The following is a 27,151-nucleotide window of genomic DNA, read 5'->3' as shown; positions in this document are numbered from 1 at the left end:
TATACAGAGTGATTAAAAGGTTGGTGTTTACATTAGGGTTTCCTTTTGGGAGTTTACTTTTGGTTTGGTGGAAAGAGGACCCTTAAGCTTGTTTATCCTGAATATGATGATTATAAACATCCTTGTCCTCTGGACTATTTTGTTGGTGGTTACCTTTAACTTCTGCTGATCAGATAATAGAGACACCATTGAACAGATGGGGGTAGACACCGGTTGGGAGCAGGGCATATTAGGGGGAAAAAAGTTTGGATAATGCCATTAACTATTTGTCTCTTAATTAGAGGCTTTGCAGTTTTGACAAGGGCAAAACAAGCTGGTTGAATGAGATCTTAAGGGTTCTAAATTTTTTTAAAGGAATTAAAATATATATACTTCAAAATAACCAAGTAAAATGTTCAAGTGCCATATGTACAGTTTGATGTGACCACCACCCAGATCAATCTCTCTCTCTCTCTCTCTCTCTCTCTCTCTCTGTGTGTGTATAATATATTCAAAACCCAGAGATCTTTTTTGTGACCTTTCTAAGCACCACCACCACTATTGTCTTGCTTTGCATGTTCTTGAACTTCATAAAAAAGGAATTCTACAGTATGGTTTTTCTTTCCTTACTCCCCCTAAGCAGTTTATGAGGATGGCTGGTTTGTTATTTCCAAGTAGAAGAACTGTAGTGAGTGCAAGTCTATATCGATGATGAATGAAACATTTTTCTTTTTTTTTAATTTAAAGATGTGAATGCATACAGTAGCTATTTATGATGCAGTATATGAGCTATACTAATATATAAACGAAGCGTTTCTAACCCCACCAGTAAAAATAAGTCTCTATTGTGCATTACAGGGAATACATAGGATCATTTACAACATGGATGGACCTTGATGACATTATACTGAGTGAAATAAGTAAATCAGAAAAAACTAAGAACTGTATGATCCCATACATAGGTGGTTCACAAAATTAACTCAGGGACATTGATAAGAGTGCAGTGGTTACCAGGGGGTGGGGAACGGAGAAGACGGTGTTGGGTGGGGGGAGGGGAGAGGCATAAAGAAAACCAAATAAAAGGTGATGGAGAACGATTTGACTTTGGGTGATGGGTATACAATATAGTTGAATGTCACAATGATCTGCAGATGTTTTCTCTAAATCTATGTACTCTAGTTCAGTGGTCCCCAACTTTTTTTGGGCCACAGACCGGTTGAATGTCAGAAAATATTTTCACGGACCGGCCTTTAGGGTGGGACGGATAAATGTATCACGTGACCGAGACAAGCGTCAAGAATGAGTCTTAATAAAAGTGAGACTAAGAGACATTGATAAGAGTGTGGTGGTTACGGGGGGAGGGGGGAGAGGGAGAGAGGTAAGGGGGAGGGGGAGGGGCACAAAGAAAACTAGATAGAAGGTGACAGAGGACAATCTGACTTTGGGTGATGGGTATGCAACATAAGTGAACGACAAGATAACCTGGAGTTGTTATCTTTGAATATATGTATCCTGATTTATTGATGTCACCCCATTAAAAAATAAAATTAAATTAAAAAAAAAAAAAGAGTGAGTCTTAGGTGTAACAGAGGGAATCTGGTCATTTTTTTAAAATAAAACATCGTTCAGGCTTAAATATAAATAAAACAAATAATGTAAGTTATTTATTCTTTCTCTGCGAACTAGTACCAAATGGCCCACGGACCAGTACTGGTCCGCAGCTCGGGGTTTGGGGACCACTGCTCTAGTTGACCAGTGTCACCCCATTAGAATTAATTGTCTAAATAAAAAATTTTTTAAGTAAAAAAATTACTAGAAATTTATATTTTATACTTGATTGTATAGATCAAAATAAAGATGACAACACTTTCTAATTTAGAAAGATATTTTAATGTAATACTAATTAATTTTTCTCAGGACATTTTAAATAACATTTTATATAGGATTTTGAAGTCAAGGAAATATACCATTGTTTTTAGTTTATTGACTGTTGCTAATAGTGCATTTTTATCAGATTGAGCTGCAGAAATCAGGAATTCTATAATTGGTCTTTGATTTGCTTGCAGATATTTATACAAACCTTCAAAAATGGTTAAGAATACTGGAATAAAAATTAGACCATGAGCAGCCCCAAATGCCATAAGAAACACAACATTAAAAAATGTCCTGCAAAAAAATAAAAGGCATCCATATCGGAAAAGAATAAGTAAAGGTATCACTTTTTGCAGATGATATGATCCTATACATCGAAAATCCCAAAGAATCCACAAAAAGACTACTAGAAACAATAAGCCAATACAGTAAGGTCACAGGATACAAAATTAACATACAGAAGTCAATAGCCTTTCTATATGCCAACAATGAAACATTTGAGAACGAACTCAAAAGAACAATCCCCTTCACGATTGCAACAAAAAAAAATAAAATACTTAGGAATAAACATAACAAAGAATGTAAAGAACTTATATAATGAAAACTATAAACCATTGTTAAGGGAAATCGAAAAAGATATAATGAGATGGAAGAATATACCTTGTTCTTGATTAGGAAGAATAAATATAATCAAGATGGCCATATTACCCAAAGCAATATACAAATTTAATGCAATTCCCATCAAAATTCCAATGACATTTTTTAAAGAAATGGAGCAAAAAATCATCAGATTTATATGGAACTATAAAAAACCCCGAATAGCCAAAGCAATCCTAAAGAAAAAGAATGAAGCTGGGGGCATTACAATACCTGACTTCAAACTATATTATAGGGCCACGACAATCAAAACAGCATGGAATTGGCAGAAAAATAGACACTCAGACCAATGGAACAGAATAGAAAACCCAGAAATAAAACCACATATAGCCCTGGCCGGTTGGCTCAGCGGTAGAGCGTCGGCCTAGCGTGCGGAGAACCCAGGTTCGATTCCCGGCCAGGGCACACAGGAGAAGCGCCCATTTGCTTCTCCACCCCATCCGCCGTGCTTTCCTCTCTGTCTCTCTCTTCCCCTCCCGCAGCCAAGGCTCCAATGGAGCAAAGATGGCCCGGGCGCTGGGGATGGTTCTGTGGCCTCTGCCTCAGGCGCTAGAGTGGCTCTGGTCGCAATATGGCGATGCCCAGGATGGGCAGAGCATCGCCCCCTGGTGGGCAGAGCGTCGCCCCATGGTAGGCGTGCTGGGCGGATCCCGGTCGGGCGCATGCGGGAGTCTGTCTGACTGTCTCTCCCTGTTTCCAGCTTCAGAAAAATGAAAAAAAAAAACAACCCACATTTATATAGTCAAATAATTTTTGATAAAGGGACCAACAACACACAATGGAGAAAAGAAAGCCTCTTCAATAAATGGTGCTGGGAAAACTGGAAAGCCACATGCAAAAGAATGAAACTGGACTACAGTCTGTCCCCTGTACTAAAATTAACTCAAAATGGATCAAAGATCTAAACATAAGACCTGAAACAATTAAGTACATAGAAGAAGACATAGGTACTAAACTCATGGACCTGGGTTTTAAAGAGCATTTTATGAATTTGACTCCAATGGCAAGAGAAGTGAAGGCAAAAATTAATGAATGGGACTACATCAGACTAAGAAGTTTTTGCTCAGCAAGAGAAACTGATAACAAACAGACAGCCAACTAAATGGGAAATGTTATTTTCAAACAACAGCTCAGATAAAAGCCTAATATCCAAAATATACAAAGAACTCATAAAACTCAACACAAACAAACAACCAATCCAATAAAAAAAAATGGAAAGAGGACATGAACAGACAGTTCTCCCAGGAAGAAATACAAATGGCCAACAGATCTATGAAAAGATGCTCATCTTCGTTAGTTATTAGAGAAATGCAAATCAAAACTGCAATGAGATACCACCTCACACCTGTTAGATTGGCTATTATTAACAAGACAGGTAATAGCAAATGTTGGAGAGGCTGTGGAGAAAAAGGAACCCTCATACACTGTTGGTGGGAATGTAAAGTAGTACAACCATTATGGAAGAAAGTATGGTGGTTCCTCAAAAAACTGAAAATAGAATTACCTTATGACCCAGCAATCCCTCTACTGGGTATATACCCCCAAAACTCAGAAACATTGATACGTAAAGACACATGCAGCCCCATGTTCATTGCAGCATTGTTCACAGTGGCCAGGACATGGAAACAACCAAAAAGCCCGTCAATAGATGACTAGAAAAAGAAGATGTGGCACATATACAAATGATCCAATGACATCGGATCATTTACAGCAAAATGTTGGGATCTTGATAACATTATATGAAGTGAAATAAGTAAATCAGAAAAAAACAGGAACTGCATTATTCCATACGTAGGTGGGACATAAAAGTGAAACTAAGAGACATTGATAAGAGTGTGGTGGTTACGGGGAGAGGGAGGAGAGGGAGAAGGAAAGGGGGAGGGGGAGGGGCACAAAGAAAACTAGATAGAAGGTGACAGAGGACAATCTGACTTTGGGTGATGGGTATGCAACATAAGTGAACGACAAGATAACCTGGAGTTGTTATCTTTGAATATATGTATCCTGATTTATTGATGTCACCCCATTAAAAATAAAATTATAAAAAAATAAAATAAATTTAAAAAAATGTCCTGAAGATGTATGCTTTAGCTGTAGATAAAACAAACACCCCTATTATTGTTGAAATTGTAGTTTGTAACACAGGGTAGCCTAGCACATACAGTGCCTCAATTACTTTTTGGTTTACTGAGGGATTAGAACTGGAAACAAGTGCATAGGAAATATGTGCAGAAAAATGGAAAGAAAACCCTATACAGATGACCAGGTTAATCATGGATATGGAGTCGAGATTGACCTTCCAGAACGCCATGAAGCCGGTGACTCCCACAATCACAGAAGCAATAGCGAAGGTTACCCAAAAGGCACACATTGGGTGAGGAATTAACAGCAAGGAAACAATGAACATAGCTACTGATGCAACAATGACATTTCGAACAGTATTTTCTAAGATGACAGTATACTGATCAAAATAGATGAATGCCGGGTTGTACACCATGAGGGGAACTTCACAGTTTTCAGCCAGGTCTCGTAACTGGATTAACATCTTCTTCTTATTGACTGAAGAAGAAATGTCCATGGTCTGAATAAAGGCCCGGGAAGAAGTGATTTCATGTGATGATGAAATATTAATATCATATGTAAAAAGTGGAAAATCCACAAGAAAATTGGAAATGCTGTTTATAAAAGTCTTCTTATCATTTACGTCTTGTGTGTTACGTTTCATATACTGCACATATTCTCGTAACCAGAACTCTGTAAGACTTTCGTCTACATACTTACTGTTTTCAAACTAAGACATTTTTACAATATTTGCCTAGCATCTTTATCCTAATAGTCAACACTTTCGGTAACGATAACCATAACCCTGGGACCATAAACTGAAAAATACTTCTCCTCTACATTAAAATATGGTATGATGTAGGAATCATCACTTGCCAAATTTCGAAGGTCTAAACCTTCCTGCACTTGCAAACAGCCATATATACTACTGATAACATACACAATGTATAACAGCACTACAAAAACCTTGGACTTAGTATTTGTAAGAAAAGGCCCAAAATAGTCTCGAAAGAACACATTCATTGGATGGATGTCAGCTTCCTCTTCATCCAGGAAAGAATCAAATTGGAGACAGAAGCAACTTTTTAATGAGGAACATTTTTGGTTAGGCATATCCGGCTTTTTTAACCAATGTAGACAGACAGTTTCTCTACTACCTTCCAGGGCCATAATGGCTCCAAAATAGGTGATGCTGTAAAAGTAACAGAAGAGCAGCATTGTTCCTGTGTAAATGCAGAAGTATTGTACGGCCCTGAAGGACGACAAGGCCAGGATGTTAGTGGTGGTGGTGATTGTAATGGACACTGCCACTTTGGAATAGACCCCGGACATTCGTTGTTTTAAGCTGTCCGTGAACTTGGTCTTCTGCCAGGCAGAAATCATGATAAACATGTCATCAACCCCAACACTTTTTAAAAAAAAGAAACAATTTTTTAAAATATTTTTTTAAATAAATTTTTATTAATGTTAATGGGGTGACAATAAATCAGGGTACATATATTCAAAGAAAACATGTCCAGGTTATCTTGTCATTCAATTATGTTGCATACCCATCGCCCAGAGTCAGATTGTCCTCCGTCACCCTCTCTTTAGTTTTCTTTGTGCCCCTCCCCCTCCCTCTTCCCCTCTCCCTCCTTCCCTCCTGTGTCCTCCCTCCCCCCACCCCTGGTAACCACCACACTCTTGTCCATGTCTCGTAGTCTCGTTTTTATGTCCACCAATGTATGGAATCATGTAGTTCTTGGCTTTTTCTTTTTTACTTACTTCACTCCGTATAATGTTATCAAGATCCCACTATTTTGTTGTAAATGATCCGATGTCATCATTTCTTATGGCTAAGTAGTATTCCATAGTGTATATGTGCCACATCTTCTTTCTCCAGTCATCTACTGAAGGGCTTTTTGGTTGTTTCCATGTCTTGGCCACTGTGAACAATGTTGCAATGAACATGGGGCTACATGTGTCTTTACGTATCAATGTTTCTGAGTTTTGGGGGTATATACCCAGTAGAGGGATTGCTGGGTCATAAGGTAATTCTATTTTCAGTTTTTTGAGGAACCACCATACTTTCTTCCATAATGGTTGTACTACTTTACAGTCCCACCAACAATATTTGCCTAGCATTTTTATCCTAGTAGTCAACAGTTTTGGTAACAGTAACCATAACCCTGGGACCATAATCTGAAAAATATTTTTCCTCTACATTAAAATATGGTATAGTGTTGGAATCATCACTTGCCAAATTTCGAAGGTCTAAACATTCCTACATTTGGAAACAGCCATATATACTCCACAGCCTCTCCAACATTTGCTATTACCTGTCTTGTTGATAATAGCTAATTTAATAGGTGTAAGGTGGTATCTCATTGTAGTTTTGATTTGCATTTCTCTAATAACTAATGAAGATGAGCATCTTTTCATAGATTTGTTGGCCGTTTGTATTTCTTCCTGGGAGAACTGTCTGTTCATGTCCTCTTCCCATTTTTTTATTGGATTGTTTGTGCTTGTTTGTTGTTGAGTTTTATGAGTTCTTTGTAAATTTTGGATATTAGGCCCTTATCTGAGCTGTTGTTTGAAAATAACATTTCCCATTTAGTTGGCTGTCTGTTATCAGTTTCTCTTGCTGAGCAAAAACTTTTTAGTCTGATGTAGTCCCATTCATTTATCTTTGCCTTCACTTCTCTTGCTTTTGGAGTCAAATTCATAAAATGCTGTTTGAAACCCAGGTCCATGAATTTAGTACCTATGTCCTCTTCTATGTACTTTATTGTTTCAGGTCTTATATTTAGGTCTTTGATCCATTTTTGAATTAATTTTCGTACAAGGGACAAGCTGTAGTCGAGTTTCCTTCTTTTGCATGTGGCTTTCCAGTTTTCCCAGCACCATTTGTTGAAGAGGCTTTCTTTTCTCCATTGTGTGTTGTTGGCCCCTTTATCAAAAATTATTTGACCATATATATGTGGTTTTATTTTTGGACTTTCTATTCTGTTCCATTGGTCTGAACGTCTATTTTTGTGCCAATACCATGCTGTTTTGATTGTTGTGGCTCTATAATATAATTTGAAGTCAGGTATTGTAATGCCCCCAGCTTCGTTCTTTTTCCTTAGGATTGCTTTGGCTAATCGGGGTTTTTTATAGTTCCATATTATATCTGATGATTTTTTGTTCCATTTCTTTAAAGAATATCATAGGAATTTTGATGGGAATTGCATTAAATTTGTATATTGCTTTAGGTAATATGGCCATTTTGATTATATTTATTCTTCCTATCCAAGAACAAGGAATATTTTTCCATCTCATTGTGTCTTTTTCGATTTTCCTTAACAATGCTTTGTAGTTTTCGTTATATAGGTCCTTTACATTCTTTGTTATGTTTATTCCTAGGTATTTTATTTTTTTTGTTGCAATCGTGAAGGGGATTTTTTTTTGAGTTCGATTTCTAATATTCCATTTTTGGCATATAAAAAGGCTATGAACTTTTGTATGTTAATTTTGCATCCTGCGACCTTACTGTACTGGTTTATTGTTTCTAGTAATCTTTTTGTGGAGTCCTTCGGGTTTTCGATGTATAGGATCATATCATCAGCAAAAAGTGATACCTTTACTTCTTCTTTTCTGATATGAATGCCTTTTATTTCTTTGTCTTGTCTGATTGCTCTGGCCAGAACTTCTAGCACCACATTAAATAAGAGTGGAGAGAGTGGACAACCCTGTCTTGTTCCTGATTTAAGGTGGAAAGTCCTCAGTTTTATGCCATTTAATATGATGTTGGCTAATGGTTTATCATATATGAAGAAACAATCTTTATAAATATTAATATCCATTAAAAATTCAACAGATCAAACCATTTTCTTTGTTCATCTCTTAAGGTCTTATTTATCTTGCCCAATCTGTGCTTTGATACTGCTTTCTCTGATTCTTTCTGTTTGTCTCTGAATCCACAACCGAACTCATCACTCCTTTTGTAATAACTGTGTTTTATACATCCTCCTATTCTTTGCATGCAGCACAGTATATTCCACTTCTCAGTCTTTATGTAGGGTGTTTCAATGATGAGGCAGGACACCTGGTTAACTGGATGTTAGTCAAAGCAGAATTAGCAATGCATCTTTGATTTTACTAGTGTATATGAGACTGCTTTCTCTCATAAGCCATTTCACACTAATGCACATACACATTAAGTCAACATTCTGCTGCTTAAAATATAAGCTGGATTTAACTATTCTACAGTGAGCATCTAGTTATCAGTATGGTATGATGTGAGGCACCACAGAGTTTACACACACACACACAGTTTTCTTGCTGCTCTGTTTTTGATAGCCAGAATGCTATTATTCAAACTTCACTTGCCCAGTTTAAGGCCTTATCTCATTAAAATGGAAGTTCTCTTGATACCAGAAATATGTTCCAAAGTAAATCTCAAGGATCCTTTAGATATTAATGCCTACTATGTAATTAGTTCTTTTACACAAAGACATTTCATGATTGGTTCAGAATAAAGCAGACTGAAATCTCCCCAAGACTGGGAAAGGACTACAAAGAAAAAGGGATTAGAAAGAAGAGCATGAGCCTGTGGTAGATAAATTTTATCTCTTCAAAAGTTTTCTACTAGAGCTGACTGCTTTCACTCATGCACACCTTTGTTTCCATGTGTACTGATATAATTAATACTTGGAACTAAAATGTTAATTTAAATTTTGGGGGATCGTCTCTATGGACTGCATGGGAGAATACTGGGAATTTCAACTTTGCTTCTAATTCAGATGTTCTATAGTTATAAACAAAGTAGAGAATCTAAATTGACATTACTTTATGTACTCTGTCATCAATTCCCACAGCTACCACTTTTGAGGATTTCAGTTATAGTCACCTGGACAAAAGGGAAGAATCAAAAGTACTAAGAACCAAGAATGAACTCACTGATATTTATTAATAGATATTTAAAAACTGGTTTTGTTATTTATAGAACATTGATAAGAAATTACCTGCACATAGTTCTTGAGTTGCTGCAATCACACACACTCACACACATACACTCATACTCCTATGCACAGACTATATAAAAATGGTTTATATTTAATCAGCCAATTATACACACAGTTACTTACAGCTGTCCGGAACACTGAGTGATTAAATGTGGGTGCATATGAGGAAGATGTGCCCTGAGGAACTAGAATAAATAACATCCAGTCTACAGCTCATCTGCTAATCTCCCCCAGGAAGCCAAATACTCTTTCTTCCAAGTTGCTTACTTTCCAAAATATAAACACCTTTGTTTTCTCATGCTATTGTAAAATAAATTCTGAAATTACAAGAAAATAAAAGATAAACAACTAATTCCTCCCTTCAGGGATAATTTCTGCTAACATTTTGATGTTTATCCATCCAGAATTTGCTCTATACAGATATACAGATGTAACTGTACCACTCTTATTTCAAGGATCTTACTTCATAACCAGTGTTTTTATTTAATATTCTATATCTACTTTTTAGATTAAAAATGATTCCAAAATTTTAATATGCTATACTGAATTGACCAATCCCATGTTGATTTGGGATGAGATTATTTTCAATATTTTTCTATTCTAAATCACATTGAAATGAACATACTTGTTCTACATTTGAGCACTTGTCCAATTAATAGGAGAAATTTCTAGAAGTGGAATTGGTAGGTCAAATATATTTTTAAGCTTTATGATTTGTTGCAAAGTTGTGCTAAAAAAATAAGTGTGTACCCATTCAAAATTTTCTTCCAGTGAAGTATCAGTGTTCATTTGCACACTACTTTTCCCCAAGCCTTCAATTTTGCTAATATTCATTAATCTATTAAGAAAACAGTGTGTCTCACTCTTGGTTTCATTAGAATTTCTGATTCATTGAAAGGTTGAATTTTTTTCTTATATTTTCAGTGGCTTATATTTTTTATTTTTGATGTGTGTATGTGTTGAGTGTGTGTGCAGTGTGTACTACCTGTTCATGTTCCTTATATTTCCATTTGGAGTATTAGACTTTTCCAACTCTAAAGATACATAATTCATTTTGATTTTTCTTTTTCTGACACCTCATTTTGAATCTGTAGAACCATCTAACTATAGTTATTTAGCCTTATCTGACATAAGCACCTTATCTATCCTACACCGCCACATACATAATATGTAGCCTTACATTTTGTTTTACTCACCTAGTACAAGAAATGGTGAATTTGCAACTATGGTCACAAATGGCACCCCACAGTACAATATCAGGCCAAATCCACTCACCACTGCCAAGGCAACAGAAGTCACTCCAAAGTCTCCAACACACATTTTGTTTTGTGCACAGTCACACCTGTAAATTTGGAGGAAAAAATAGAATTTGTAGTGATAACTTTCATACTGAAAATTTATCAGTTCATAACATTGTTGACTTGGACATGTATTGAGAAACCTCTTGGGCAATAATTCCCCTGCGTGCCTGATGGAGACCTTTAATTCCCATGCACTATGAAAGCCAACTGGGAAATAAGAGGATGCAGAAAAGTTGGGAATCTGTTCTCTTACCAGACTTCCCTGGGTGATTCTTACATAGTAGCCAAATGCTGGCTACTGGCTGACATATCAGAACCTCATAGTTATGCTAAAACACTACAGATTGTTAATTTTAATTGTACTTAATGTACAATATCATATTAGTTTCAGGTGGTAAAATCCAAGTGATCTGACCTTTATATAACTTACAAAGTGATCACCTCAATAAATCTAGAACTCACCTGACACCGTACATAGCTACTGCCGTATTATTGACTATATTCCCTATGCTGGACTTAACGTCCCCATGTCTGTTCTGTAACTCTCAATTTGTACTTAATCCTTTCACCTTATTCACCCATCCTCTTAACCCCCCTCCCATTTGCAACTTTCAAAATGTTCTTTGTATCTGAGTCTGTTTCTGTTTTGCTTATTCACTTATTTTTAAGATTCTATGTATAAGTGAAATCATGGCATCTGTCATTCTGTGTCTGACTTATTTCACTCAGCACAGTACTTTCTAAGTCGATCTGTTCTGTTGCACATGGCAAGATTTTATTCTTTTTCTTTTATATGGCTATTGATGTGTAATTAGGTTGCTTCCATATTTTGGCTATTATAAGCAATGCAGCAGTGATCATATGGAGGCACATATATTTTTGAATTAGTGTTTTGAATTTCATCAGAATACTCAGAAGGGGAATTGCTGGGTCCTTCTTTGTCTCTTGTTACAGCCTTTGTTTTAAAGTCTGTTTTGTTTGGTTTAAGTATTGCTACCCAAGCTTTTTGTTTGTTTCTATGTTCTTGAAATAACCTTTTTTCATCCCTTCAGTCTGTGTGTGTCTTTCAATCTGAAATAAGTGTTTGTAGACAGCGTATGTAAGGGTCTCATCTTTTTATCCATTCAGCCGCCATATATCCTTCAATGAAGTGTTTAATTCATTTGCATTTCAAGTAATTATCGATAGTTATGTGTTTATTACAATTTTACTATTTATATTTTTTCTTTTTTTTTCTTTCCTAAAAAAGACCCTTTAACATTTCTTGTAATACTGAATTGGTTGTGATGAGCTGCTTTAGCTTTTTCTTATCTACGATGCTCTTTATCTGTCCTTAGAATCACAGTGGTAGTTTTTCTGGGTAGAATAATTATAGCTATAGGTCCTTGCTTACCATTACTGAATATTTCGTGCCAATCCCTTCTGGCCTTCAGTTTCTTTGAGAAATCAATTTACAATCTTAATGGAAGCTCTGTTATAGGTAACTACCTTTCTCCTGCTTTTAAGATGCTCTTTGTCTTTAACCTTTGGTATTTTAATTATGATGTGTCTTGGTATGGGCCTCTTTGTAGTCGTCTTGTTTGGGTCTCTGTGCTTCTTGGGCCTGTATGTCTACTCCCTTTACCAGATTAGAAAAAGTTTCTGTTTTTTGTTTTTTTCTGTTTTATTTTATTTTAATTTCTTATCATTATTTTTTCAAAATCATAGGTTTTCAATTACTTGCTCTTTTCTCCTTCTGACACCCTCATGATGCAAATGTTACACTTGAAATTGTCCCTTTAAACTTTCCTTGTTTTGTTTTTTGGATTTCTTTTTCCTTTTTGCTGTTGTTATTAGGTGTTTTCTACTACATTATCTTCCAAATCACTGATTCAGTCATCTGTTTCATCTACTTTACTGCTGATTTTATGTAATATAGTCTTCATTTCTGACCCATTCTTTTTATGATTCTTATCTCTCTGTTGAAGTTTTCACTAAGTTCATCTATTTTTCCCCTAAGTTCATTGAGCATCCTTATAACCAGTGTTTTGAACTCTGCATCCATAGATTGCTCATCTCCATTTTAGTTCTTTTTTGGGAGTTTTGTTCTGTTCTTTCATTTGGGACATATTTCTTTGTCTCCTCATTTTGGTGGCCTCCTTGTGTTTTCTATGCTTTAGGCAGAGCTGCTACAGCTCCTGGTCATTGTAGACTGGCCTTATATAGTAGGTGTTCTGTAGGGCCTAGTGGGGCAAGCTCCCTATTCGCTAGACCTGGGTACCACTCTGAGTGAGCTGTATGCAATATCCAGTTGTAGTTGAGCCTTGATTGCTATTGGCATACCAATGAAAGAAATTGACCCCCCTGGCAAATGTGCTGTGCAGGAACTGACCCCACTGAGCAGGACTCACTTTAGCAGGTCTCTGGTGTGTTGCTCACAGAGGTGGTTGGGTGCTGCTCCAGCAAGGTCTGAAGCTGGCCATCAGGAGGGGCCTGGTTTGGGGGCCTCCCAAGAAGTTCAGGCCAATGGCAGCTACCTGTGCCCTGACTGAGGAAAATCCACAGCATGAGCCAAGACAGGTGGTTTTGTGGAAAAACCACTCAAAATGGCTTGGGTTGTACCTAAGTTGGGGGCAGTGGGGTCTTAGTAAATCACCAAAAGAAGGTAACATTGTGAGCCAGGTTAATGGAGACTCAGATGGCGCCCACCTACTGGCTCTGTGGAGGAGGACTCAGCAAAGGAACAATGGCCTCTGCCAACACTTCTGTCTGAGATAAAGCTGCCCCTGCAGCCTTTGCTGGATAACTCAGTTTCTCCCTGTATATTTCTGAAGCCGTTTGAGCTGCTTGCTACCCCAACACTGGAGCTCAGAGCGAGTGGGTCTGAGTAAGTTCATGCACAGGCCCTTTAAGAGGAACTGCCTGCAACTCCAGCAGTTCTTTGTGTCACTCAGCCTCAATCCTATCTGGTTTTCATAGCCAGAAGTTATGAGGACTTCTCTTCCCAGCACTGGAACCCTGGGCTGGAGAATCTGGTATGGAGCTGGGAACCCTTGCTCCTCAGGGTGAACTTCTGCAGCCAAGGTGTACCTCCCAATTTTAACCACCACATGTGGGTACAGGACCAGCCCATTTTCTCATCTCTGCCCCTCCTACTACTCTCAAGGTGACTTTTTCTTTATAATCCTCAGTTATAGGACTTCTGTTCAATGTGATTTCAGATTCTGAATGATGGTGTTTCTGTAGTTCAAAAGTAATTTTGACATGGTTGTTGGAGAATGAGAATACCACATTTAGCTACTCTGCTATCTTGGCCAGAAACCTGTATTTTAATATTTCTCAACCTACTGGTGCTATGAGTTAAATTCAAGGCCTAAAATCAACATTAAATGCACAAATTCCAGGAATAAAAGTCAATTTTTTGTTACAAATAAATTTTTATTAAAATGAAACTTTTTAAAACAACATTGTTCTTTATAAAAGTTTAAGATAAGAAAGTTGGCCCTGGCTGGTTGGCTCAGTGGTAGAGCGTCGGCCTGGCGTGCAGAAGTCCCGGGTTCGATTCCCGGCCAGGGCACACAGGAGAAGCGCCCATCTGCTTCTCCACCCCTCCCCCTCTCCTTCCTCTCTGTCTCTTCCCCTCCCACAGCCAAGGCTCCATTGGAGCAAAGATGGCCCAGGCGCTGGGGATGGCTCCTTGGCCTCTGCCCCAGGCGCTAGAGTGGCTCTGGTCCCGACAGAGTGACACCCCGGAGGGGCAGAGCATCGCCCCCTGGTGGGCAGAGCGTCGCCCTCTGGTGAGCGTGCCGGGTGGATACTGGTGGGGCGCATGCGGGAGTCTGTCTGACTGTTTCTCCCCATTTCCAGCTTCAGAAAAATACAAAAAAAAAAAAAAAGTAACAAAGGCCTAACCAGGCAGTGGTGCAGTGGATAGAGCATCAACCTGAGACGCTGAGGACACTGGTTTGAAACCCCGAGGTGGCCTGCTTGAGTACCAGCTTGAGCACGGGCTCATCAGCTTGAGTGCGGGGTCGCTGCCTTGAGCATGGGATTATAGATGTGACCCCATGGTCACTGGCTTGAGCCCAAAGGTCGCTTACTTGAAGCCCAAGGTCACTAGCTTGAAGCCCAAGGTCACTAGCTTGAGTCCAAGGTTGCTGGCTTGTGCTCAAGGTTCCTGGCTTGAGCAAGGATCACTGACTCAGCTGGAGCCCCCAGTCAAAGAACATATGAGAAAGCAATCATTGAACAACTAAAGTGATGCAACAAGTTGATGCTTCTCATCTGTCTTCCTGTCACTGTCTGTTCCACTCTCCCTCTCCCTCTCTCACTAAAATTTTTTTTTTATTAAAGTAACAAAGATGAACATTGAAATCGGAAAGATTAATGTGGATAAATGTTACTTATGTTTTTTCCATTTTCTCTTTCAAATTTTTGGATCTTTTGGTGAAAGTTTTTCAAAGGATTGAGGGAGAGATGTATATTATTGGCTATAGTGATGTTGACTGGTTGTGTTGACTTTTTAAATGACCTTTATTTTAATGTTCAGTAGACAATGGAAGATCTGAACATAGAACACTGTAGGAGTTGGGTGAATATACTTGCAGATATGCCAGTTCCCAAGAAGGACCTCAGTTTAAGCAGTTTTCCAAATGACCTAGGGAGAGTCTTAGAACTTTAGATTTCCTGGACCCCAGCTCTGTAGATTCTGATTCAGTATGGTTGTAGTAAAGCTGCAGAATCAATGTGTCTAAAAATTCTCTATATGATTCCAATGCTCAGGGAGATTTGGGCATCACTGGCAGCAAAATGGTCAATTTTTTGAAATTTTTATTCACTTATCAGGAAAGAAATAAATTAGAAGTGATAACATTTAAATAACAATATATATGCTTGATGAGGGATTCACATCTTCCTTGACAGGGGCCATAGTAAGGAATAGTTTACAGTGGATTTAAGAAGGGAAATATTTTCCAGATTTTATCATAAATTGATCTAATATTTGGAGTAAGTTTTGTCATTTCCAAAATGTCAGAAAATTTTGAAATAGTCAATATACTTACAACTACTTGCTATAGAATAAAGTTAAATTTGGAGCATAAACTTTTTAAAAAGTCTTAGTCTTGTTCAAATAACTTCACTTCAAAGGGAATATATATAGAGCCCCAAAATGTATTTGAATAAAGATCTGCCTGAGCTAAATGCATGTAGACAAGAAAAACCATATACTGTATTTAATATAAGTGTGTGTGATGCCCTGGCTGGGTAGCTTGGTTAGAGCATAGTCTCAGTATACCAAGGTTGCAGGTTCTGTCCTCAGTCAGGACACAGACAGGAATCAACCAATGAATGTATAAATAAGTGGAACAACATATCAATGTTTCTCTCTCTCTCAATTAATTTAAAATTTTTTTAAGTTTGTGTGATACAGGCAGGATGCAAACATCTGAGGGACTGTCTAGAAGGCCCCATCCAGAAGAGAGATAAGAGATTCTCAGTGATAAAAAAGAATTAGGGTCAAGAGATGTCCAAGGAATATACAAAATCACTCACAGAAAAATTAGTTTTATATTTAAGCTCAGAAAAGGCATGCATTAGAGACCATCACAGTAGCATTTGTGACTTAAGAATTGTTGTGCAAAAAAAAAGAAATCTTTATATTCTTCTCCTTGGACATGCTGCAACCCAGGAACTGGCTTAAGATAAAGAGGAAAAGAAAAAGTAATAAAATAGGGTAGCAATCCCTTTTTCCCTAATAAGGGTTATCCCATGCAGCATGCTCCAGATAAGAGAATGAGGGGAAACATAAAGTTGCTTTGTGTTTAAATACACAGGTATATTTAAAATGTTAGTCACATAAGCATAAAAACATTTTCAAAGACAAATATAAATCACTTTTTAGTTGCCTTCAATACAAGATTTTCTGCATTACTGTCCCAATTATTTGAAAGATACAGAAGAAGTTATACAAATTTGTATCTTCAGAAACAACTACCTAGTAGAAAAGTTTTTCAATCCATTCATTGGTAGACCCCATGCTCATTTTTAAAAAAATTTTATATTACTAATACTGAGTTTTTGTTTTCTTTCTTTTCCCCTTCCTTCCTTCCTTCCTTCCTTCCTTCCTTCCTTCCTTCCTTCCTTCCTTCCTTCCTTCCTTCCTTCTCTCGTTTTCTTCATCCTTCTTTCCTTTTTTTAAAATTTTTTGTTTGTTTGTTTCCTAGGGGATGTAGCTTTCCTTTTCAGAATAACAAAGTTAAGATGTAATTAGTTTGTTGGTTCTAAAGAGGTACCCACTGTGTTTAAGTCTCTACCCACTGGGGCCTCATGTTTCTCTGCCTTAAATCCAGAGAATTAAATTATATAAATTGTTCCCAAACGTATTTACTCATGAGAATCAACTAGAGAAAAACTTGAAATGTATATTCTCAGATTTAAGGCCCAGATCTTTAATTTAATAGGACAAGTCTTTACAATATGTCATTTTCCGGCTCTCTCTGTGACTCTGACTTGAGAATCATTGGAATAATATAACCTTTGTGGTGCCTTCTACATGTAAATTCTATTGTTTGCTGACATTTTAGCTTTCTGATCATAAGAGCTCGAAATACCTTTATGTAATGCCTAGATAACAATTTTTAAGTGCTTAACAAGGTAAACCTCACATAAGTACAATTGGGACACCCAAGTCAATTTAATCTTTTATATACCTAGAAGCACTTCTTCAAATTTATAGTAGAAATAAGAGCTTGTTTGTTAAATCTGTTAGCATATCTTCTTCCAAATGGAACAGTTAATCATAAGTACTACAATATGTCAGGTAAAAACATATGCCAAATCAAACAGGACTAGTAAAATTTTCTTTTTACTATTCCATTTGAGTGCATACTATTCCTAATGGGTAAAATTTTTTAAATATCAAGTTTAAAAAGTAAAAGTTTAGCAGCAAAGGATGGAGTGGGAGTTTTCAAATTCTCATCTCCCACATAAACAGACAAACAAGCATAAATCTTCAAAACTTATTCTATGAACTAGGAAAAACAGTGAAAAATAAAAGGGATGCATTTCAAAACAGGAAGATTTACATCCCTATCTCACCCCCTCTCTGGTATAGTACAAGTTACCTTATAGTGGCAGGTGTATTAAAATGGCCAGAGTCTTAAAGGAACAATAGTCTTCAAGAACAGCAACAGTCATGTTACTAGTATGGTACTATTTGCATTTATGGAGGGAGCAAAGACTTTATACGTAAAATATTTAAATGGCTGTTCTGACCTGTTTAGTGGCTACTTGAAGGACTGATGCAGGGCATGGCTCTGTTTTCTGTAACTCAGAACTCAGGTCAAGAAAGCTAGAAACACCATGAGTTGAATTAACCCTCATATATGTAAAAGATTACAGCCCAAATATATAAAAGACTGCCTAAAGCAAAAGGTAGGGAGTATTTCTCTGGGAATGTAGGATGTTCAAAAGCACCAGTGTACACTGGATATTTTAGGAAATCACACAGAGCAAGTATACACTCAGAAAAATAAAAAACCTGAGAAAACTCTAAGCTTCCCTCTGGGGCTGATCCCAGGCACAGTGTAAGCCTGGCTAAGTGTTCATGGAGGTTCCAGGTACACAGCCATTTTTCAAAGACTGGGAGAGCTCCTGGCACCCATGGAAATCTTTGTCAAAACATTAGAAAAACAGGAGCTAAGGAACAGAGATATCAGTAACCATATAAACAAGGAATACAGTGTTTGCAGTAATAATTTGGGACAGTCACTAGAAGATGGATTATTATACCCTTAAGCAAGCAAGCAACAGAAAATCCTGGAAAAGTGGGAATCTGATTTCTAGTTACCACATTTTAATACTCAAATGTTCTGTTTTCAACAAAAGCAAAAGAAATCTCAAGGCATACAGAAAAAAGTACAGGAAAGTATGACTCAGACAAAGGAACAAAATAAATGAACAGATATCCTTGAGGAAAGAGAGATTGACTTTACTAGAGAAAGACTAGAGACTATAAAATACTGTCTCAAATATGCTCAGAGAGCTAAAGGAAAGCAGCACTGACAAGAAAATAAGGAAAATAGTCTATGAACCAAATAGCAGTAGAAATAAAAAGACAATTTTATAAAAAGGATCCAAACAAATTCTTTAGTTAAAAAACACAGTAACTAGGCCCTGGCCGGTTGGCTCAGTGGTAGAGCATCAGCCTGGCGTGCAAGGGGTCCCGGGTTCGATTCCCAGCCAGGGCACACAGGAGAAGCGCCCATCTGATTCTCCACCCCTCCCCCTCTCCTTCCTCTCTGTCTCTCTCTTCCCCTCCCACAGCGAGGCTCCATTGGAGCAAAGATGGCCCAGTCGCTGGGGATGGCTCCTTGGCCTCTGCCCCAGGCGCTAGAGTGGCTCTGGTCGCAACAGAGCGACGCCCGGGAGGGGCAGAGCATTGCCCCCTGGTGGGCAGAGCGTCGCCCCCTGGTGGGCATGCCGGGTGGATCCCGGTCGGGCGCATGCGGGAGTCTGTCTGACTGTCTCTCCCCGTTTCCAGCTTCGGAAAAATACACAAAAAACAAACAAACAAACAAAAAAACCCCACAGTAACTTAAAAATCGAAACAGAGGAAGTGTTCAAAAGCAGTTTTAGCAGGCAGGAGAATCAGTGAACTTGAAGGTAGGATCATTGAAATTATTGAATTTAGGCAGGGGAAAAAAAAGAAAGAAGAAAAGTGAAAAGAACCTCAGAGTGCTGTGGGATATCAGCAAGCACAAAATATACAATATGGGAGCCCGGAAGAAGAAAAAGAGGCAGGAAAAATATTTGAAGAAATAATGGCTTACACTGTGCCTGGGGATCAGCCCCGAAGAAAGCTTAGGGTTTTCTCAGCTTTTTTCTGAGGAGCTTTGTGAACCTCAAATAGAATGAACTCAAAAAGATCCAGACTGAGACACATTATAATGTGAAACAGTTAAAAGATAAAGAGAATCTAGAAAGCAACAAGAATAAAACAACTCACCATATACAAGGGATCCTTAATAAGCAAAAAAGCTTATTACTCATCAGAAACCATAGAGGCCAAGGTATAGTTGATTGATATTTAAAGTGTTAAAAGAAGAAAACCCACCAGCTGAAAATCTTGTATTCAGCAAAACTGTCCTTCAAGTCAAGTAGAGACTGACCAGGTGGTGGCACAGTGGATAGACCATCAACCTGGGACACTGAGGACCTAGGTTTGAAACCCCAAGGTGGCCTGCTTGAGTGCTGGCTTGAGCACCGGCTTATCCAGCTTGAGCACGGGATCGTAGATATGACCCCATGGTCACTGGCTTGAGCCCAAAGATCACTGACTTGAAGCCCAAGGTTGCTAATTTGAGCCCAAGGTTGCTGGTTTGAGCTCAAGGTTGCTTGCTTGAGCAAGGGTCACTGGCTCAGCTGGAGCCCCCCAGTCAAGGCACATATGAGAAAGCTCTCAGTGAACAATCAAGGTGCAACATTGTGAGTTGATGCTTCTCATCAATCCTTTCCTGTCTGTCCCTGTCTGTCCTATCTCTCCCATGCAAAAAAAGAAAAATAGAAATTAAGATCTTCCAGGATAAAGAAGAGCCAGGTTTGTTACCACTAGACCTCCCCTATAAGAAATGCTAAAGGGAATGCCGAGGAGGAAAAAAATAAAAATAAAAATTAACTCTAAGTGATATGAAGAAATACAGTTCTCAAGTAAAGGTAAATACATGGACAAATATAAAACCAAGTATTATTGTATTTTGGGTTTGTAACTCTACATTTTATTTCCTATAGAATTTAAAAGAGAAATACATAAATGTATTATAAATATATGTTAAAGGGCATACAAGTATAAAGATATAATTAGGGCCCTGGCCAGTTGGCACAATGGTAGAGCATCGGCCTGGCGTGCAGTAGTCCTGGGTTTGATTCCCAGCCAGGGCACACAGGAGAAGCGCCCATCTGCTTCTCCACCCCTCCTCCTCTCCTTCCTCTCTGTCTCTCTCTTCCCCTCCCGCAGCCAAGGCTCCACTGGAGCAAAGTTTGCCCAGGCGCTGAGGATGGCTCTGTGGCCTCTGCCTCAGGCACTAAAATGGCTCTGATTGCGGCAGAGCAACGCCCCAAGATGGGCAGAGCGTCGCCCCCTGGTGGGCATGCCGGGTGGGTCCCAGTCGGGCGCATGCAGGAGTCTGTCTGACTGCCTCCCCGTTTCCAGCTTCAGAAAAATACAAAAAAAAAAAAAGATATAATTTGTAACAATGACAACATGGTGGGGGGTACAGAGATGTATGGAAGCACCATATTTGTGTGTTTTTTAAGTTAAGTTGGTATCAGGTATGAATTTAATATAGATTCTTTTAAATTTAGGATGTCATATGCCACAAACAAAATCTCTAAAAATCATTACAATAAGAAATGAGAATTAAAACAGCTCACTAGAAAAATATAAATTAAACATAAAAGAATGTGTAACGAATGAAATGAAAAGCAAAAACCTGCAAGATATTCGGTGAAAAAATAGCAAAACTTAAGTTTTTGTCCACAATTATTTTAAATATTAATGGTTAAACTCTCCAGTCAAGAGACATGAAATTGGTGGAATGAATAACATAGCATAATTCAACTATATGCAGTTTACTAGAGAGACTCACTTTAGATCAAAAGACATAAATAAATTGAAAAAGATATTTCATACAAATAGTAATAAAAAAACAGCAGGGGTGTCTATACTTTTATCAGACACAAGGATTCCCAGTGATCTATAAGCCCCTGTAATTATATAAATTTTTGTATATTATTTTTAACTGATTTTTAGAGTACATGGACCTCCAAAAGCAAATCTTTCTGTTAAAGGGATGATTTATACATGGGCATAAGCAAGGAAGGTACATATTTTTTGTTAACTAATTGCTTTAACTGAAATCAGATATGAAAATTAGTATATTATTACTGACCTTATAGAAATAGAAAAGATTATAAGAGAATACTGTAAATAACTTATGGCAACAAATTGGATAATGTAGATAAAATGCACAAATTCCTAGAAATACACAGTGATCTAAACTGACTCAAGGAAATAGAAAATCTCAACAAACATGTAACAAGTAAAAAGAGTAAATTGGTAATAAAAAACCTCCCAGCAAAGAAAAGACCAGAACAAGATGGCTTCAGTTGTGAATTTTGCCAAACATGTAAAGAATAATTAACACCAGTCCTTCTAAAATCCTTCCAAAATATTGAAAAAAAGGGAACAATTCTTGATTCATTCTATCAGTCCAGCATTACACTACTATTAATGCCAAATAAAGACACAGTTAATATCTTTTATGAATATAGATGCAAAAGTCTTCAACAAAATTCTAGCAAACCCAATTCAATAGCATATTAAAAGGATTATACACCATGACCAAGTGAAATTTACCCCAGGAATGCAAGAGTAGTTCAACATAAGAAAATCAATCAATGTAATACACCACACTAATACAACAAAAGATAAAAAACACAGGATCATCTCAATAGATGCAAAAAAGGCATTTGACAAAATTCAACACGTAATCATGATTAAAAGAAAAACACTCTAATAAGGAATAGAAGAGAACTTGTTCAAAATGATGAGGGCATTTATGGAAAAGGCACAGCTAACATCATAGTGGTGAAAAACTGAAAGCTTCCCTCTAAGAATAGCAACAGGATAGAATGCCCATTGTGACCAGCAATATTCAACATTGTGTTGATAGCGAGCAGTTAGACAGGAAGAAAGAAAGAAAAATTGAAAAGGAAGGAGAGTAACTAATCTTTGCCCCAGATTACCTGATCCTGTATATGGTAATTCCAAAGAATCCACAAAAAAATGTAGTTATTAAATTCAGAAAAGCTACAGGATACAAGATCACACAAAAATCAGTTGTGTTTATCTGTGTGCAATGAACAATCACAAAAGGAAATTACAAAAGTGATTCCATTTAAACAGTGTCTAAAAGAATACTTAGGAATAAATTTAACCCAGGAGGGAAAAAGGCTTGTACACTGAACACTACAAAACATCGATGAAAGAAACAAAATAAGAGCCAAATCAATGGAAACATTTCCTTACCATGGATAGAATATTATTAAAATGTCAGTCTCATCTAAAGCAGTTACAGACTCAACACAATTTTCATCAAAATTCCAATGGTCTTTTTTTCTATTCATAAATGGAAAAGGTTGCCTTCGAATTTGTATGAAATAGTAAGGGGCCTTAGATTTCCAAACTAATCTTGAAAACAAGAAGAAAGTTGGAGGACTGCAATTTCCAGATTTAAAAAACTTATGACAAACTACAACAATGAGAATGGTGTGGTACTGGTATATAGATAGAAATATAGACCAATGGGATAAAACTGAGAGTACACAAATAAATCCATACACAGTGCCAGCCAACTGATTTTTCTTCATTGAATGGTATTTTGGCAACCAGATTTCCACATATGCAAGAATGAAGCTGAACCCCTACTTTATGCTAGATAAGAAATAGTTAAAAATTGATCAACAACCTAAATACAGTGTGTCCGTAAAGTCATGGTGCACTTTTAACCAGTCACAGGAAAGCAACAAAAGATGATAGAAATGTGAAATCTGTACCAAATAAAAGGAAAACTCTCCCTGTTTCATACCTATTCAGTGCAGTTCGATGTGGGCTCACGCACAGATTTTTTAGGGCTCCTTAGGTAGCTGTCCCGTATAGCCTCCACAGACTCGTCACTGACTGATGGCCTACCAGAATGGGGTTTCTCCACCAAACTGCCGATTTCCTTAAACTGCTTATCCCACCGAGTAATGTTATTCCTATGTGGTGGCGCTTTGTTATAAATGCGCTGATATTCACGTTGCACTTTGGTCACAGATTCGAATTTAGCGAGCCACAGAACACACTGAACTTTCCTCTGTACCGTCCACATCTCGACTGGCATGGCCGTGGGCTGCTCCACTGTATACACGGTGTTACATCATCATCTGTGCATGCACATATGCTGCCACATCATCCTACAGAAACTGGGAGGGTTTTCCTTCTATTTGGTGCAGATTTCACATTTCTATCGTCTTTTGTTGCTTTCCTGTGACTGGTCAAAAGTGCACCATGACTTTACGGACACACTGTATAAGAACTAAAACCATAAAGTTTCAGAAGAAAACAGAGTAAATGTGCATTACCCTGCACTTGTCAATGGATTCTTAGATATAGCACCAAAAGCAGAAGTAGCAAAAGAAAAAATAAATTTTATCAAAATTAAAAACTTCATTAGAGGACATTTTCAAGAAAGTTAAGAGATGATCCACCAAGTAGTATAATATTTGCAACTCATTTTTATCTGTCAAAGGTTTAATATCAAAAATATATTAAGTAATTATTAACAATAATACTCAACAAAAACACCCATTTACAAAATGGCAAAATTATTAAAAAATGGGCAAAGAACTTAAATAGACATTTCTCTAATGAAGATACACAGATAGCCAATAAATGCATCAAAAGATACTCATCATTAGTAACTAGGGAAAAGGGAATCAAAACCGCAATGAGATACCACTTTGCACCAGTAGAATGGCTTTAATCAATAAAACAGACAATAGAAGTGTTGGTGAGAAAGTGGAGAATTGCTGGTAGAGTATAAATGGTGTGGCCTCTGTGGAAAAGTTTGGCAGATCTTCAGCAACCTAACAGAATTATCATGCAAGCCACCAATTCCATTTCCAGATATGTACTGAAAAGAATTAAAAACGGGCTCAAACAGATATTTGTACATTAATGTTCATTACACCATTATCCATAATAGCCAAGAGGTATAAACATTCTAAGTGCCCATGAACAGATTCGTGGATAAGTAAAATGTGGTATATACATGCAATGGAATATTACTTAACCATAAAAAAATGAAGTTTTCAGACATTGTATAACATGGATGAACCTTAAAAACATTGCGCTAAGTGATGTAAGTCAGTTACAAAAGGAGAAATATTACATGATTTCACTTATAAAATCTCTAGAATAGGCAAATTCATAAAGACAGAAAGTAGATGAAAGATTTACCAGGGCTAGGAAGAGGCAATGGGGTGTTATTGCTAACTGGTTACAGTATTTCTCTTTGGGGTGATGGAATATATTTGGAAACGGATACTTGCTACAATTGTACAACATAGTCAAAGTCGTTAACTACTGAATCATGCACTCAAAATTGTTAAAATTACATTTTATGTTTTATATCTATTTTACCACAATAAAATATTTTTTAAAAATATGTAAAAAAACAAAAGTTTTACCTGTAACATGATATAATCGCAAATAATATGATTAGAACATATGCCACATAAAACAAAGGGATCACTCTTAGAAGTTGTTTCAAATTCCAGTCCTCTGGAAAGTAATGTAAAGTAGATTACCTGCACAAAAAAATTACTCAGATAACCTTTAATTATAATACTTGCAAGTGAGTTACAAACACTATTGAAACTAGGTTACTGATGAAAAATAAACATGTTCAAATTTATTAAAAGACCAAAATATGAATTGTGATTTTAGAATAACATAGAGTTGTTCCTTCCCACAAATCTCTTTCCAATGTTTCTTACAAAACTTCAATGTTTAAAACTTCTGAATATCTAAATTTTATATAAAACTGTGAAATCATTAAAAACTAAATAAATTATTAGGCTGTTATCTTTTACTATTTTAATTGCATACATATTATTTCAGAAAGGCCTGATATTCGAAGGTTTTTTTCAATGGGTGTCTCACTTTCACCAGGCTATACAAATGTATTAGTAGGTTTGCTGTCCCAACAATTACTGAACAGTTAACATATGCCTAACACTATGCTATAATTTACTTGAAAAAAATGTTGAGCTAGTTATCTTTTAAAATATCACAATGGAACTTTTGCTTAAAGGTTTTGTTGCTGTTGTTGTTCCAGTGAACTTCAATCAGATTTTAGGAGGCTCCTGGAAACAGCAAAGGCTTTTGAACTAAAAGAATTTCCAAGTAATTTGGCTAGAAAACCAATCTCCAAAACTAAACCTGAAGATCAGTCCTGTACTGAACAGGATTTAGGATTTGTGTTTCCATCAGAATATTACCAAGGCTCTAAGATTTGTGGCATCTTCAGTGTGTTAGTTTAAGAATGTTGGGTTAAGTACTAAATACAGTAGTGCATTCCCAGCTTCCATTCAAGGACTCCATCCACTACTCTTGGAGTGTTATTGCTATCTGTGGTCCTTGTAATAAGGCTTATCTCTCCCACTTTCTCCTGGCCTCCCTATCAGGCCCAGCTGCCACATACCTGGATCATCTTCAAGGGCAGACTCTTCAATATTGCTAAATTGGTTTAGGAAGTGGTTCAGCACATCTTGCTATACTCATTATCCTCTCCTCCTCTCTTCAGGTAATATTGCGGCGCATGGCTCTAGCCTCCAGCATTAATTGATTTGTTCCCATCTTGTTGCCTAAGACGATTCCTCCAAGGGTGCCAGGCAGGGAGATGGGTTGACCATTTAATGTGTAGATGGGGAAGGTGATGTGTCTAAAGTCGAGGTTCTTGTTCACCTGGCAGGCAGACAGAAGTGGGTTGGAGGGTACACATAAGCCCTGGTTCTTAGCACACACCTGGTTGTAGAGAATCTGGGTTCCATTTACTAAGCCTCTGTTGCACACAGAGCCTCCACCGCATCGTCCAGTTCGCCAACTTCTGATAAGATTTCTTGTTCCAGCAAGAAGGCAGTGTTGGAGACAGAACAGAAGCGAAATTGATCTTGGAGAAATGATTACTGTCCTCAGAGGTGAAATATTCCTGTACAAAGCGTTCAGACTTTGCTGAGCTCCCAATCGGGATGCACTGCTCCTCAAGGTTCATCTCTTATGCTTGGGCACAGAAAAAAAGCCTGTGCTGAGAACTATGGTCGGCAGTATGGGCATCAGCAGGAAGACCCAGGAGTTTGAACCCACCTCCCATTCCAGCCATTGGAAGGCCCAGGAGAGCAGAGCCTCCAGGCAGTTGGTGTGGTAGTGGTGCCTATGAGACGCTTCAACAAAGGGCTGTCTGTTATGCAGACAGAGATGAATCCCCCCTCACCAACACCAGGCGAGAAAGTGACTCCTGCTCCCGTGTGCCTAGTGGCTCTGTGTGCTGCCGTGAAGCTGGGCTCCGCGCAGGCTTCTGTTCCTGACAATACCACATCTGAGTCTGGCCCAGGCCCTGCTGGCTTTTGAAATTCTGTCGTGGACTCTGCTTCTTGCTCTGTTGAGGACTTGGTCTCCGCCTCTGGGACAGCCTTTAAGGAATTAAGACTCAT

The 27,151-nt window shown here is 37.7% G+C and overlaps 1 pseudogene; it reads right to left on the bottom strand.

The window, feature by feature from the left end:
- Positions 1-82: 82 nt before the first annotated feature.
- LOC136406520 (patched domain-containing protein 3-like) lies at positions 83-27,151 on the bottom strand (annotated as a pseudogene).

This window comes from Saccopteryx leptura, chromosome 5 (assembly GCF_036850995.1).
Source record: "Saccopteryx leptura isolate mSacLep1 chromosome 5, mSacLep1_pri_phased_curated, whole genome shotgun sequence".
NCBI classification, from domain to species: Eukaryota; Metazoa; Chordata; class Mammalia; order Chiroptera; family Emballonuridae; genus Saccopteryx; species Saccopteryx leptura.
This window is presented reverse-complemented; position numbering and strand designations above follow the sequence as displayed.